Source organism: Lissotriton vulgaris, chromosome 6, assembly GCF_964263255.1.
Source record: "Lissotriton vulgaris chromosome 6, aLisVul1.2, whole genome shotgun sequence".
NCBI lineage: Eukaryota > Metazoa > Chordata > Amphibia > Caudata > Salamandridae > Lissotriton > Lissotriton vulgaris.
In genome coordinates, this window is record NC_141694.1 from 417,757,769 (window position 1) to 417,773,571 (window position 15,803).

The window sequence follows — 15,803 nt, forward strand, 5'->3', positions numbered from 1 at the left end:
CCTATGTAATGTCAGCGAAGTGCGCATACATTCTGATGCATGCTTTTGACAGTGGAATAACTGCACAGCCATTGTGTGGGCATTTTGTTATACATTTTTATTTTGATGATTGTGGGCAGCATCTCAATGCTTTGCAGCCCCACCAAAGGCAATTGGCAAAGCTAATACAGGCTTGAGCAAACTGGGAAACACCCAAGGCACAGGCAGAAGAGTCGATCAAATCCTCAAAACCCCCTGCTTCTGCTCCCACCCCAGCCTCTCTCCATGGAAAGTTCTGTCCTGACGTCCCTTTCCCCTTCAGATACAACTGCCCTCAGCCTGGTCTCCTGAGCCTCCATCTCTGCTCACCACCCATACTTCAATGGTACATTCTTAGACTTTGGTACATCAACAGATGTTAGATTTTTGCCTCACTCTTTAGGGTCTTGAACCTCAGTGACATCATCCAAAAGAATATAGCATCTCAGGGGCCACAAACACAAGCACAAAAACAAAGCAGGGAAAGAGGACTTCCGACCATTTATTGAGGGCCTCACCCTTACCCACCACTATCCGGTCCTACCCTCTTCAAGGGAAACTCACCTGATTTCCAAATCTCCTCAACAAAGACATTCTTTTGAAACCATATTAACGTATAATACTGATTGGCCCAATCCTTCTGCTATTAGTAACACCAATACAGACTTTGCTAAAAATTTAATGCAACCCATTGTCATATACAATGCCAAAAACTCAAACTTTAATGCTGCGAGACCTATTGCATTGCAAATGCTTGTTTTTTTTTCTGCAGCATCCTTCCTCACACCAGCCGGACGGCTCTCCATGTGAGGACGCAGACCTGACCCGCTCCCTACTCCGAGCCGACACAACAAACCGCCTCCTCCCCCGAAGCCTCTCCCCTCGCGAGGTCGATGCATCGATATCCGTAAAGTTGGGTTACAATATCAGTTGTCTTCTACAGCTCCTTGAAACGGGCTAGACTGAAGCTTTAAGCGCTATACTGAGACCTCCACCTATCATCACATTCATTTTCTTCAACGTGACTGGTGCAAAGGCCTGCGTAATTACGCGTTGGGCGCGCATGGTTTCTGGAAGGTGATTTGTTGCCAGTCTTTCTTGTGCAGCTCACAGGGCTCTCGGTATGAAGCCGTGCTGCCCCCCTTGTGCTGGGAGAGAACAGGCGCTCCTTTCTAAACACGGCCTTGGGGGTTTGCCTTTAATTCCGTACATGGCGCTTGCGTCCGAGCGGTGCTGGGTTTATTTCCATGGGTGTTAGGTTTGCTGCAATTTATCACATAAACGTTTGCTCCAGTTTTCCGAAAAGAAACCGCAGCCCAGCCTGGCTGCTCCAGTGGCAGAACACAAAACTTCCCGAGCCCCGTTCAGCTGCAGGCCGCATCCGAGTCCCGGCTTTGTAATCGGTATAGATGAAACCTGGCAGAAAACTACAGCCCCGGGCTTCAGAACCTGTTATGTGTCAGGAAGTGCACCCTTTGTCTGCATGTTTGGCTGCATGCCTCGCCCCTCCCCTTTTTGCGCCCCCAGATGCCCGCTAGCAATGCAAGTGCTGCCTTTTCTAAAGGCGTGCTTGTAGCAGCAGTGTGTGTCAGCCACGAGGCCCTGACCCACTGAGATAGAGGTGTGTGAGCTAGCAGCCGCCTTTCCTGCCTATCTCTGGTGTACAGACCACTCCAGCCTTTTGAGTACGGACGACTTCCCTGCACTGATTTCAAGTTCACCGTGACAAAATAGCAAAGCAGAGTAGGATTTTATGTTTGTTATAGTTGTCATGGAAACCGTTTTTTTTTAAAATACCTATGCTTTTTTGCCTGCTGTTCGCCCTTTCCTTTGGCGCTGGACTTTTTGACATTTCCTGCGATGTGTTTATACTGTTAAAACTCGACAAATATGCGGATTTAGTCAGTACCTGATGGCTGTTTTGAAATCTTACTTTTGCTTAAATGTAGTTTTTTTCTTAGAGTGAATTTTATCAATGCTTATTCTAGTCCGGTTTATTTTAAACAAACGAACCAGTAGTAAATAAAATGTGGGAGCCTGATTTTTCGAATTTTGGTTACTCCTTTGCCCAGAGTATGTGGATAGCGCTCAGAGACACGCCTGCTGATGAGGGTTTTAAGTTAATTTTATGAAAATGTTTATTTGTAAGGAGCTGTTATAACTGATGCATAGACTTGGATTTACAGACCCTTTTTAGTTGTAAATTCACTCAGTACCTCCATGAAAGGCAACACATAAATGAAATAAACACATTTTTCATGTATTACAAACGATGTTACTGTAGGGCTCTGGTACACAGGTTACGTTGGTCTCAATATAAATAAAAATACCTTAAAACTTCACAAACTCCTGCACGAAGCTTGGTCATTATACTATTCAAGTATTTAGCATTGATATTGTTTGGGTGTCAGACTTTAAAGCACCTCCGGAAGAGAGAGATTATTTCACTGCCGGGGCACAGGCAGGATCCCAGGTGATTGCTCGTGTCGTAATTCAGTCCCTTGATTTTTGTATTCCAGGTGGAAAGGGAGGGGGGTAGTGGGCGTCGGAGAGTTACCTCTTCCCCAGTAGTTCGGGGGAAAAACAAAGGCAAGCTAAATTCAGGTCTCCACTCGCTGAGCACACCTTTTACCTGTTCCTATAACAGGGTAAACACACGCCCCTCCCGCGCCCAGATTAATGGTGTGCTCCCGGAGTGTTTAACAATGGTGCAGAAAGTGCAATATTTACCCAAGGTTGATTGTGTATATTTAGAACAGCACACGCAATTAACAGCTGAAAAGGTGCCTTTTTATCCGAACTGCTGAGGGGAGAGATGAGCTGTCGCTAAGCCGCCGCGGTTATACGGAAAATCCTCATAAGCCACGTTGTTAAGTTTTTACTCGTCCTGCAACGAAGCTAGCTACCAGTTGAAACTTTAAAGTTCAGGAGGAAGAAAGTTCTCTCTGGCGTGTTCTAGTGTCACGCGGAAGAACTGCTAAATGGAAGGACTGGGAGTTATTTCGGCTGCCTCTCTATACCCCATTTCAGAGAGCCGAACTCCCCAATTGGTCTTGTTTTTCTCCTCACGCACAGGGAATAATTACAGCATGTTGTATGCTAACAGTTGCTTCTTTTGTATTCAAGTGAGAAGCTTAGCTAAATTGTCTTACTCACTTCTGAACATCAAATGTTTGAGTAATCCAAGGGAACAAAATCACGGTTTCACATGTGTAAGATGTGAGGTGTGTGTTTACTTCTCTAACTTTTTTTAACCCATTAGTCTTTTGTTGGCCTGCCCACATTAGCATTTTAACAACCCTGAACTGAACTTCTGCCTTTCTTCGGACCTGGGCTCCGTGTGTAGATCATCCATCATCCTGTCTCAGGCCACAACAGGCCAGTGCCTTTGGAGCTGCACCGAGATCAACTGACTGTGAACGGCACAGCTGGCGGCAGCCATTTTGTTCCTTCCATGCCACTGGCGCCATTGTCTGGCTCTGGTAACCAAAGCTAACACCCAGAACGGGAAGCCCTTTTGTTTGCCAGGTCCCGGCTTGTCCTGCTCCATCTCGCTGGGCACACCTGCAGAAGGAGAGCTGGCTACAAAATGGCAGCAGAGTCCTAGGATTTAACCCTTTCACGGATCACCTCTGCCTCCCATTCAGTCCCTTTGTGATTGGAAACACTTGAATGTGACTGCAACTAATCTAGCCTGACATATGTGTTGGCAATGCTTGAAATGGGCAGGTCCTGTCTGGTACTGAATGCCGCCTCATATTTAATTTGAAAGGGACTCCCAGCTACAACATTTTTAATGGGAGACTACCAGCACTTCTGAGGACCAAACAGGTAGGGTCTCTGGGTAGCCAGTACCATCACGTCTATATTTCTATTTAGCACATTGGAGTGTTGAGAGCTACACTGAAGACAGTGGAGTAGCTCCAAGCTTATAATGGTTGGTATGTTTGTCTCTTTTTAATTTAGAACATTCTACCCGTAGTACAACTACACAGGTAGAGGAGCACAGTACCCTAAGGTATAAAAATCCAAACTCATAGAATTATATAATGCTCAAGCATGTATCTTGCATCCTTTTTAGACACTCATCTAATATGTGAGACAGCAAAACCAATACATTCTATTTGAAATGAAACTTTCACCTCCTTGGTATTTCTTTTTTGTCTTTATTTAAACGTCTACTAGTGGCTAGTCAAAACAGGACAATAGATCCAGAAAAACAGCCTATGCTGTTTCGTCCTAATTCACATGGGTCTTCTTCAGGGCAAAATTGCAAGCTGAGGTAATCCAAACACAAAAGGCAAAATAGGCTTTGATTCCTTCCCAAAGTGCCTAGTTCAGTTTCTCTCGTATTTTCACTATGATTTCATCACGTGTTAAAGCCGGCGTAGCCATCAATTGCCTTCACATTCTTTTAAATTTCCCTCTCACACTTTTATTATATGTCCATAAACAATCCATCCTTATGTTACACGAGTTGGTCTCTGTCAGGCCTAGAGTTTACATGGCCCCTTACAGCACTAAAGAAGGCGTACAATGCCCCCAATTCCAAACGGAATTAAACCGGCTAAACGTAAAAACATGAAAATTTTTATTTCAATTAGAATGTATTGGTTTTGCTGCCTCACATATAAGACGAGTGTCTATAAAGAATGCAAGATACATGCTTGAGCATTATATCATTCTATGAGGTTGGATTTTTATACCTCGGGGAGGATTTACTTCATTCAAAAAGGGCTCGAAGCAGGGCTCTATTTTAAACCGGTAAAATTCTTTAGTTAGAGAGCAATTAGATAAATCACTGGTTCTCCGTTCATTCATATAAGCCCAGAAGTAGTTTTTTAAAATCCTTTTTAAACACGAGGTTAGTGCGGAGGGTACAATAGGTCTCACATTTGCGAGAGATTAAGCTAATGGCAATGTAAATGACAATGCCATTTATTTATCTGTTTTCAAAACCAACACATAAATACAGAATTTGTCATTTACAATGCCAATAGCTCTAACCTTTCCAAAGGTGAAACCATTGCATTGTAAATGCTTGTTTAAGTTGACCCTACTAGACAGATAGAAGAGCTTGGTACCTGCCCATTGCTTACCATTGGATGGCTTTTCTGTCACTGTTTTGCCTGCTATTCGTTTTGCCGTTTGTCAATCCTCTCTTTATCCCTCTCATGGAGAATTATCTCTTATTGAACTCTTTCACTGAGTGGCATTCTGCTTCCATTGCTTGCTTTTAACGAACTGCTTTTTTTCTTTTGCGTTAAGCACTGATTAAGAGTGCATGTGTTTTTGTGCTGTCTCCCTCATGTATTGTACCCCCTCTGCATTCCCTGTTGCTCTTGGTCGCCTTTGTACTTCTCTCTCCCGCCTTCACCAGCTACAGAGTCTCATTTTAGTGAAGTGTAGGGACAATTTTAAAAATACCTTTAGCTCGAAAGTAAATATAAAAAATATTTTTAGGTTGAATATTAGTTTTATTTAGTTACTTTAAATGTAGACCAAAATCGAAAAAATGCTACAACACTATTAAATTAATTAACTTTAATTCATTGAAATATATTACATTAAAGTAATTTTTCTGCATAAATAGAAAATTAATTCCCTCCTGAACGAAAAATATTATTTTAATGTGCATTAATAATGATTAAAAGTGATGTATAGAATTAATTAAACTGAATGTAATGATTTTTTAATAGAAAGTAATGTTACATTGTTTTGAAAACAGGTTATTAAATATTTTATATTTAATCATAAATGTGTACTATTATATACGGCTTAACATTCATTTATATCTATTTATACTGTTTACTATTTTAAATAATCTAATTTAATTTACCATGTTTTGCAATAGGGTTTTATTTGAATTTTCTAGCTCTATTGTTTTCTATGGGAGTTTTTTGCAGTAACAGCGGTCGACCATGTGTAGTTTTGGACTTAAACTTTTGTAGTAAGTTACTATAAAAAGTGCATTTGTGAATACCGAATAGTGATAAACTTGATCAAACGTGTAAGTAATGACACCGACCCCTAGGAGCTTATATATTCCTGGTGCCACCGGGGACAGAGTTACAATTTTAAAGGGTCTCTTAACTCGCGTCTCACCCCATTCTTTGCAAAGGTTGCCCCCTTGGTAAAAACAATATATGGAAATTACTTCTTTTGTCAAATAGAAATATGTGACACCATAAATCAATCCATACAATTTAAACAGAAAACCGTGTGCTTCACATCCTAGTGATGTGACTTAAAAACTTTTTTAAAAATATTGCAGATTGTACTGCATGTTGCAAATTATCTGATCATGTTTGATTAACGAGTACTTGTATTCAAACAAGTATTCACATCAGAAATAACATTTCAGGTCAAGATGGCACTTCTAAGAGAAACTAAGATCAATCAGATGCATTTATTTAAAAGAAGGGGGGTTGTTAACTCAATTGGAGACCCAACGTACATTTAAATCATGGTATCAACTTAGGAGAAACATTAATAGACTGCATTGTATAGCCACACACAAATCATAGCAGACTGAGTACCACCAGTATTCACCATGTCGTACTTGCATCGAAGGGTGGACTTACTTGGCAATGAGGCCAGTGATGATCAGGCCACGCAGATACTGTGAGGGACGGTGTTCACCACAGCAGTCAAGTCTAAAAATTATTTATAAGGCAGAGTCAAAAGCCTTGGATCATTTGTATAAAAGTGAAAAAAGTTGATAATCTGTAGGATTATTCATACCTCTTAGAGATCTCTTATAAGTGAGATTCTATATTGATAATTGTAGCTCCAACGAGCATAGAAAGAGTCTCAAAAAGACACAATTTCTAAAAGTCAAATTAAGAGAAATTCATGAGTAAGAGTGTTCTTACTGGACGGACTATTTTCATCAAGAAAGGCAACAGTGAGGATTATGCGTGGGGCCGGGAAACACTGTTCACTGTTGAAAACAGATAACGACTCGCCCTGTTTTATCAGCAAAACGATTAAAGCATATAGCAAGGACGGTCTCAACATGCCCTTTTAGCAAGGATTTGTCAGCACTGAGGGTTAGCTCGTGTCGCCCATCAGTATTGGACCCAAAATTCTAAGACCCAAATATACAGCTCTAGGGGTGAATGAGGACCCAGTCCAAATGGCGTAACGCCAAATGTAAATGCTGATATCTATCAATGATGGCCAAGAACCTACACAGTGAACTTAATGGTCTGTTGCCAGGATAAACCGCACCTAAGTTAAACTAGTCCCGCTACTTGTATGATCTTAAGGATCAAAGCGGCATTAAGAAGCCTCGCAGTACTTACAGTTATCTTTAGAAAAACTGACAGCGAGCGTAATCAAGAAGCTTGCAGTCATCAGGTAACGCCAGAATAAAGAACCATAGAAATGTCTCCGGTATTTAAATCGCATGAACCGGATGTGATCAATATCACCAAAGGAAGTGTAATGACAACTATGTTCAGTCTGTGTAGCCGATAGTAAATGGAGCTGCCATTTTGAAATGTCAGCTTTAAATGCAGGACAATGTAGTGAATACTGGTGCCCACAGCGGCTGAAAGTAAAAAATCGTGAACAACCACACAAGAACACACAACGTGTAATAAAGATTGCGAAAAATCTAATCTGTGCATAAAAAGGTTAAGGTACACGAAAACGTGACCCTACTCGTCCAATGTCAAAATCTCTGCTGAATGAGATGAGGTAAAAGGTTTAACATTCTTTGATGATTGTACAAAGACGTTTATTAAGTATTTTTTCGAGGGGGTGTACACCCTCGCGACCCAGATATGTCAAAGTGCTTATTTGACAAATCTAAAATTGAATCAAACATTGGGTTACATGCGGCCGCCATTTTGGAGCGGTCTACCTTAGTGTTAAGAAAAATACCAAAGTTGGGGGTCAGTAACAAATACAGATATTGTCCCTACCCAACGGTCTAGGTGAACAGTATGTGGGTGAAAACAAACCATATTACAGTTAACCGTTTCAAGGTATAGAGCAATGCATATTTAAGAAAGGTATTGCCACTATTCAAGAGGACTATATCTCCTCTGACATCGTTCACTGTAAATACAACAGAACCCACCATGTGGTATTAATGATCCTTACATATGCTGTATCATTCAGAAAAATGACATTGTTCAAGTTCATGAATTTGTATAGCGCACTACTCACCCAGAGGGTCTCAAGGCGCTTGAGGGAGGGTGAGTGCATTACTTATCGAATAGCCAGGTTTTTAGTTGCTTTCTGAAGGAGAGGTGGTTCTGTGTATGTCGGAGGTGAGTGGGGAGAGAATTCCAGGTTTTGGCCGCTAAGTAGGAGAAGGATCTTCCTCCCATGGTGGATCTGTGGATGCGCGGAATTGCGGCGAGGGCTTGATTGGATGATCGTAGTTGGCGAGTGGGTGTGTAGAAGGACAGTCGTGTGTTGAGGCATTCGGGTCCTAGGTCGTAGAGGGCCTTGTGTGCGTGGGTGAGGAGACGGAACGTTATTCTCTTGTTGACGGGGAGCCAGTGGAGATCCTTCAGATGACCGGAAATGTGAGCATGACGGGGAATGTCCAGTATGAGTCTGGCTGAGGCGTTTTGGATGCATTGGAATTTTTTCTGTAGTTTGGCTGTGGGTCCCGGCGTAAAGGGTATTTCCATAATCCAATCGGCTGGTGACCAGTGCGTGGGTGACTGTCTTTCTTGTTTCGGAGGGGATCCAGCGGAAGATTTTTTTGAGCATGCGTAGGATGTTGAAGCATGAAGATGAGACGGCGTTGACTTGTCTGGTCATCGAGAGGGAGGAGTCTAGAATGAAGCCCAGGTTACGTGCGTGATCTGTAGGTATGGGTGCTGTACCCAAGGCCGGTGGCCACCATGAGTCGTCCCAGGCAGAGGGGGATGATCCTAAGATGAGGACTTCCGTTTTGTCCGAGTTAAGTTTTAAACGGCTGTTCTTCATCCATTCGGCTACTTCTTTCATTCCTTTGTGTAGATTGGTTTTGGCGGTGTTTGGGTCTTTGGTGAGGGAGAGGATCAGCTGGGTGTCGTCTGCGTAGGAGATGATGTTGAGGTTGTGTTGGCGCGCAATGGATGCGAGTGGACTCATGTATACGTTGAAAAGGGTGGGGCTGAGTGAAGATCCTTGTGGTACACCACAGATGACTTCGGTGGCCTCTGATTTGAATGGGGGGAGGTGGACTCTCTGGGTTCTTCCGGCGAGGAACGAGATGATCCAATCCAAAGCTTTTCCTTGTATTTTGACGTTGTTGAGGCGTTGTATGAGTGTGCTATGACATACTGTGTCGAAGGCGGCGGAGAGGTCGATTAGGATGAGGGCAACTGTTTCTCCGTTGTCCAGTAGCGTTCGGATGCCGTCTGTAGCTGAGATGAGGGCGGTTTCGGTGCTGTGTTTGGCTCGGAAGCCGGACTGTGAAGGGTCGAGGGAATTGTTGGATTCAAGGAAGGCGGCGAGCTGACTATTGACGGCTTTCTCAATGACTTTGGCAGGGAATGGGAGGAGTGAAATGGGGCGGTAGTTCTTACGTTCAGAGGGGTCTGCTGTGGGTTTCTTCAGAAGGGCGCTGAGTTCGGCATGTTTCCAGCTTTCCGGGAAGGTAGGGGAGTTGAACGAACAGTTGATGACATCGCGGAGATGGGGTGCGATGATGGAGTCTGCTTTGTTGAAGATGTGGTGGGGACATGGGTCAGTTGGCGATCCTGAGTGAGTGGAGTTCATCAGGCGGATGGTGTCTTCAGTGGTGATTAGGTTCCAGGCGAAAAGGTTGTGAGAGTGCTGTTTTGGTTCGGAGGTGGGTGGAGTGGGCTGTTCATCGGACTGGTTTTCAAAGCTGTTATGTATGTCGGTGATTTTGTTGTGGAAGAAAGAGTCGCAGAGGTCTTGGGAGGGAGTGATGTCGTTGATGCCGGCGGTGGGGTTGGTAAATTCTTTGACGATGTTGAATAGTTCCTTGCTGTTGTGGGCGTTGCTGTCGAGTCGATCCTTGAATGCTGATTTCTTGGTGGATCGGATCAATTGGTGGTGTTTGCGGGTGGCGTCCTTAAAGGTGGTCAGGTTGTCAGAGGTTGGGTTTTTTCTCCAGGTTTTCTCGAGGGTACGACATAACTTCTTGGATTTCTTAAGGTCATCGTTGAACCAGGGGGCCTTTTTGCTACCTTGTTTGATCTGATGGTTTTTCATGGGTGCTAATACGTCAGCGCTGTGGGTGATCCATTGTGTGAGTTTGGTGGCAGCTTGGTTTGGGTCCGATGATATGGCAGGAGGGTTTTGGTTTAGCGATGTGAAGAGTTGGACGGTGGTGATTTTGTTCCAGTTTCTTCGAGGAATAGGTTGTGGGGGGTTGTGGGTCGTGGTCTTTTTGTAGCTGAAGTGAACGCAGTTGTGGTCTGTCCAATGGAGAGCTGTGGTGTGATCGAAGGAGATGTGTTTGCTGGAGGTGAATATAGGGTCGAGCGTGTGTCCGGCAAGGTGGGTGGGGGTGTCAACAAGTTGTTTGAGTCCTGGATTGGCCAGGTTGTCCAGAAGGGTGGTGGTGGTGTTGCTGCCGTTTTTGTTTTCCAGGTGGAAGTTGAGGTCTCCCAGTAGAATGTAGTTCTCGGAGGTGAGGGTATGTGGGCTGATGAAGTCGGTGATGTCTTCGTTGAATTGTGTGCGGGTTCAGGTGGTTGGAGTTGGAGCTGTGTTTGGAGGTAGTGGATTTGGTGTGGGTCCTGGTGCAGGCAAACTTGCAGGAGTGGCAGGCGAAAGGACCATGGGTGTGTCCTAGGGCAGCTTCGCAGCATTGTGGTGTGCGTCCGGGGTTAAGGGCAAAGAGGGTAGCGGCGTCAAAAGTTATGAGGGAGGAGTGGGTTTTGCGAGGACCAGGGGGTCTGGCGCTGGGCGCGGTCCAGGCGCTGACGGGCATAGACTGGCTTACCTTTGGCGCGCCTTCGGCGCGCATGGGGCGCGTCCGCTGCGCGTGTATGCTGGGCGTAGGTCCATCTGTCATAAATGGATATTGGAGGGGCGGAGGGAAGGAGGGGCAGCTGGGAGGCGGGAGCGAGGTGGGGGGACGGGCTGGAGCACAACCACCAAATGGCAGCGACAACAAGGCAAACAGGACGAGACTGGGGCACGATGTGAAAATGCAGCTATGGGCACAATCAGGCACAAATTAAACTAAGGAAGCTATGCGGGCAATGCGAGCAGTGGAGCGCTATGATAGTACACAGGCACAATTCACAATTAAGCACAAATATTATTATAGGCAATGCGAGCGCTTGAGCATTGATTATCATTATACATCATGGAAGTAAAACATGCATTAGAGTTGTATAGCATTGAGACCAGCAATTCTACAACAGCTTACTAATGATGTTCTAGGTTAGGCATGCCAAGGTTTGCCATTCAGTGCAGGAGTTGAGACCTTTTTTGACCGAGTCAGCAAAGCAAATCCAGCGCTGTTCTTTGATGGTCAGAATGCGATCAACATTCGGTTGTCTGATAGTAGGTTTCACAATTTCCACCACCCACCAAAGTAAACCCTTCTCTGTGTGTTTTTTTAGAAGGAAATGCTCTACCAGGGGGGCATTCTCAGTATGACAGCGGATTCTCGACTGATGTTGGAGAATAAGTTTCTTCACTGTCTGAGTAGTTTTGCCGAAATACTTCAGGCCACAAGGGCATTGGATACAGTAAACGACAATTGCTGTGTTGCAATTTGAAAATCCTTTGAGGGTAATAGTTTTACCATTCAATGAGAAGCATTTGAGATTACTCGTGGTTAGACCTGCTGTAAAATGGTTACATTTGTAATGTCCTACAACTGGACTAAGTTGACGCATGTTGTCAATCAGATTGGTGTCTTTATTCCTGTAGGCATGGACTAGTCTGTCTCTGAGGTTTGAGCCTCTTTTAAAGGCAAACATTTGCTTCTCTGTGAATTCTGGTAGATTGGAAAGCAGTGTCCAGTGCTTGATAATCATTTTTTTGATGGAATTGGTTGCTGTCCCAAGAGTTGTGAAGCAAACCAATTTGGATAGAGATGTCTTAGTTTTAACCTGTAGAAGAGCCTCTCGATCGTTATAACACGCGTGCTTGAGGGAACGTTTAAGAAGTTTGTTCGGGTAGCCGCGGGCATGTAGTTTAGCTTTAAGTAGTTTTGCTTCGGTGAAATAGTCTACCCGTCTTGAACAGTTCCTCCGTAAACGGAGGAACTGACCAAACGGAAGCCCATCTCGCAGAGCCTGAGGGTGATGGCTATTGTATTTCAAAAGCGTGTTTCGTGCAGTTTGTTTTGTGAATGTTGTAGTATATAGTTTATTATCTTCACTGGCTTTTATAGAGATATCCATGCTGTTCTGATTGTGCACAAGTGTAAACTGCAAATTGGGATTTATGTTATTAATCAATTGATGGAATTACATGAGGCTTTCACATGTACCTCACCAGATAAAGAAAATATCATCAATGTACCGCAGCCAGCAACGCAGGCTGGCTGCGAAGGGATTAGTGACATCATAGATGAAATGATTCTCGAAATCAGACACACAAATGTTTGCTATATCCGGCGCACAAATTGCGCCCATTACCACCCCTTTCTGCTGTTGGAAATAAAATCTTTCACAAATAAAGAAATTAGGATACATTCTATAATGAAGTTGGTAGGGACCGCATGGGGTCTAGGTCTACTCTCGAGAAGATTGTTAAGAATCTCAAGGACATCAGTTTGGGGAATATTGGTGTAAAGGCTCTCGATGTCCATTGACACCAGGAGTTCACACGTACTGTTGAAGGGGAGATTCTCAACCACATTGATCACAGCCGTAGTGTCCCTAATGTAATGGTCAGCCTCTGTGGCGAAAGGGCGGATAAAGAAATCTGCGTATTGTGCCAGGGGTTTAAGGATAGAATTACATCCTGACACAATAGGTTGGCCAGGTGGACTCGTGAGATTTTTATGCACTTTCGGCAATATGTAGCTTGCCGGAACCGTTGGTGACTTATTTATCAGAAAAGCAGCTTCTCTATCACTTAGCCACCCGCCATCCTTTCCCACTTTGATCAGTTCCAGAAACTTTTTCTCTAATTTAGGTGTGGGATTGCTAGGCAATTTACAGTAGTTTGTTGAGACAGATAGTTGTTTTTGAAGCTCGTTGTTGTATGCGGTCTCATCCCAGAGCACTGTACCACCGCCTTTGTCTGCCGGTTTGATTATAATTTCTGGCCGTGATTGTAGACGGGTCAAGGCAAGTTGTTCCTTTTATAAATTGTGATACACCTGTGTTGGTTTTCTGAAGAGATTATCAATCTCTGTAATGACAGCATTATCAAAAGTAATAATTTCCTTCGCCACCATATTATTCGATGGAAAAAAGGTGGAGTTAGGGTATAAACCTGTTGTGTCTACTCGGGATACTGGAAGTTTATCAGCAAAAAAATTCTTGAGACTAATTGTTCTGAAAAATTTGTACAGTTCTAGCTTCGTTGAAAACAGCTTGTTTTTATTAGTGGGCACAAAGGATAGCCCTTCTGAAAGTTCAGAGATTTCTGTCTCACTGAGTTGGTGTTTTGACAGATTGAAGATATCAATTGTAGTGTTCCCATCCCATCCCATATGTATACTTCTGTTCATAATATTTTGTGCCTACATTGATTTGTCTACTATATCCCCGTTAATTAATTTTGTGATCTATTCAATACAATACCTTTTCAGATATAATTTTTCCGTGTGCTTCTTTCTACTTCTTGTGTTGTTTTTTATTGAATGTTTTATCAATTGAAGAAATTGTGTTGTTATCCTGTGGATACATACGGGTTAGATTTGTGAAAACTAACTCCACTGACTCACGCTAGTAAATTAATCTTAGTAAGCTGACAAACGAAATCCCTTGTAGCTACCCTAACTTTCAATTATTCATTGCCCAAGCCTACTAGGGTCAATTGGGTTACGCAGTACCTCTTTATGTCACCCCATTGTTAGCAACAATTTGTTTACCCCGCACCACCTTCTAAACCTGGTAGGACGCCAACTGCAAAGGAATCAGCAACTTCTTTGACCACACATTCCTCTTGGATTTCCCCAGCCTCCTCGACTTCTGTGACCTCCCAGTGGAGGAACACTGGTGCTACACTTCTGTCCGCCAACCTCCAATCCACCCCATAGCCAGTATACCATTTACGAAGTTCAGGAAATGGCTAATTACCAAAACAGACGATAAACGCCTCCTTTCCCAAATATACTCCTATCTAAATGGACTCAACGGCCCTCAGAAGTCCCCAGCTCAGAAGAGATGTATAGCGGAACTGGAGCGTACTTTATGGCCAAAGAGTGGGCAGATATCCTTCAAAGAACCAGAACCACAACCACCTCCACAGCAGTAGGCAAAGAGGCACAGCTGAAAGTGACTCCCTATTGATGCTGTATATTCCTCAAGAGACTTGCGAAATGGAAGCAGGGAGCTCAGAGCTCTGCTGGAGGCACTGTGGTCAGGTGGGTGCTTTCACCCACCTTTTGGCGATGCCCCAAACTTAAACGATATTGGGAGGCCGTGCCCAAGGACGTTAATGAGATATTTGACACCAACATTAGCCCATTCCCGAGCAATGTCCTGCTAGGCCTCCCTAACGCCCTCACATGCCCACTCTGCTTCCCCAGAGGCGCCATCAAACAAGCCATCACTGCAAAATGGGGCACAGACTCCACCCCTGATCTTGGAGACTGGGTCCACAGACTCTGAGACATAGACCGCACACCAGCCCAATTTGATCAAATGGGGCCCCTTGCCTATGCTTTCTACAGCACGACTTTTAGGAGCTTACCAGTCTTCGATATCTGCAAATTCGTATTCTCCTTCAAAATGACGTCATGGGTCAAAAAATTCACTGCACTCACTCTAAGAAAAATGCAACTCCAACCAAAAAAGTCCAGCTTGTCAGAATCCACAGGGAGTGAAGGTACTTCAACCCAACAGTCCTTTTAAAACCATAGTATAAGTAAGACAGAGGTGTAAAAACCTATGGTAATATGATATAACATTACCTCTTGGTACGCAGCCCGAGTGCTTTCAGTAGCTCTATATTGTAAGTTCCTCACATCCTTTAACTCCCTCGGCCAGATGTTTTATCTTTATATTCAGCTCCACCGCAGTCCTCCTTCCACAGTTGTGTCCATAAAACTCAGCTGTGACCCTCATTTGCTTGTTCTCAAGTAAATCAACGTTGCTTTCTGCGTGGATTACGCATTCCCTAGCGCATTGCTGGAAGTCAGTCTTTTAGTTTTTATCTCATTCCGATGCTTGGTCTTCATTGACAGTTTTGAACCTCTGGTTTCTGCCACATTTGCATGGCCCTTTTGTAACTGTTAACAAGTCTGTGCATGTGCTAGTAATGTACCCAAAATCGCTTTTTCTTTTTTCAATATGCCATACTTATCCTATTGCTATGATTCCTTGGTTTCATTTGCTATTTCTATGCAAGGTTCATGAAGAATACAATTATTTTGCTTGGCTCCATTCGCCTAAATCACCAGGTAGTCTGATGAGGCATTTTGGATGAATCTCAGTTTACTTTGTGTGCTTTTCTGTATCAAACTGAAAGTATTTTGAATTGTGAGTAAAGTGTGCACTGTAACAGTGCCCCCTTAATTTTATGATAAACTTGTGAAATGTTTAACAATATATAGCTTTATTGGCCTTAAATCAGTATATTATGATATATTTCTAAATTACTGTTCGCAATAAAAAAAAACTGCCTGATAAACCTTTTTTGATGTTTATGTTGTGTGCTGATCACAG

The 15,803-nt window shown here is 43.5% G+C and overlaps 1 protein-coding gene across 2 annotated transcripts in view; it reads left to right on the plus strand.

Moving 5' to 3' along the window:
* LRRC1 (leucine rich repeat containing 1) overlaps window positions 1–15,803 on the plus strand; it is a 517,165-nt gene that overhangs the window by 482,844 nt on the left and 18,518 nt on the right. The gene's annotated exons all lie outside the window — the stretch shown is intronic.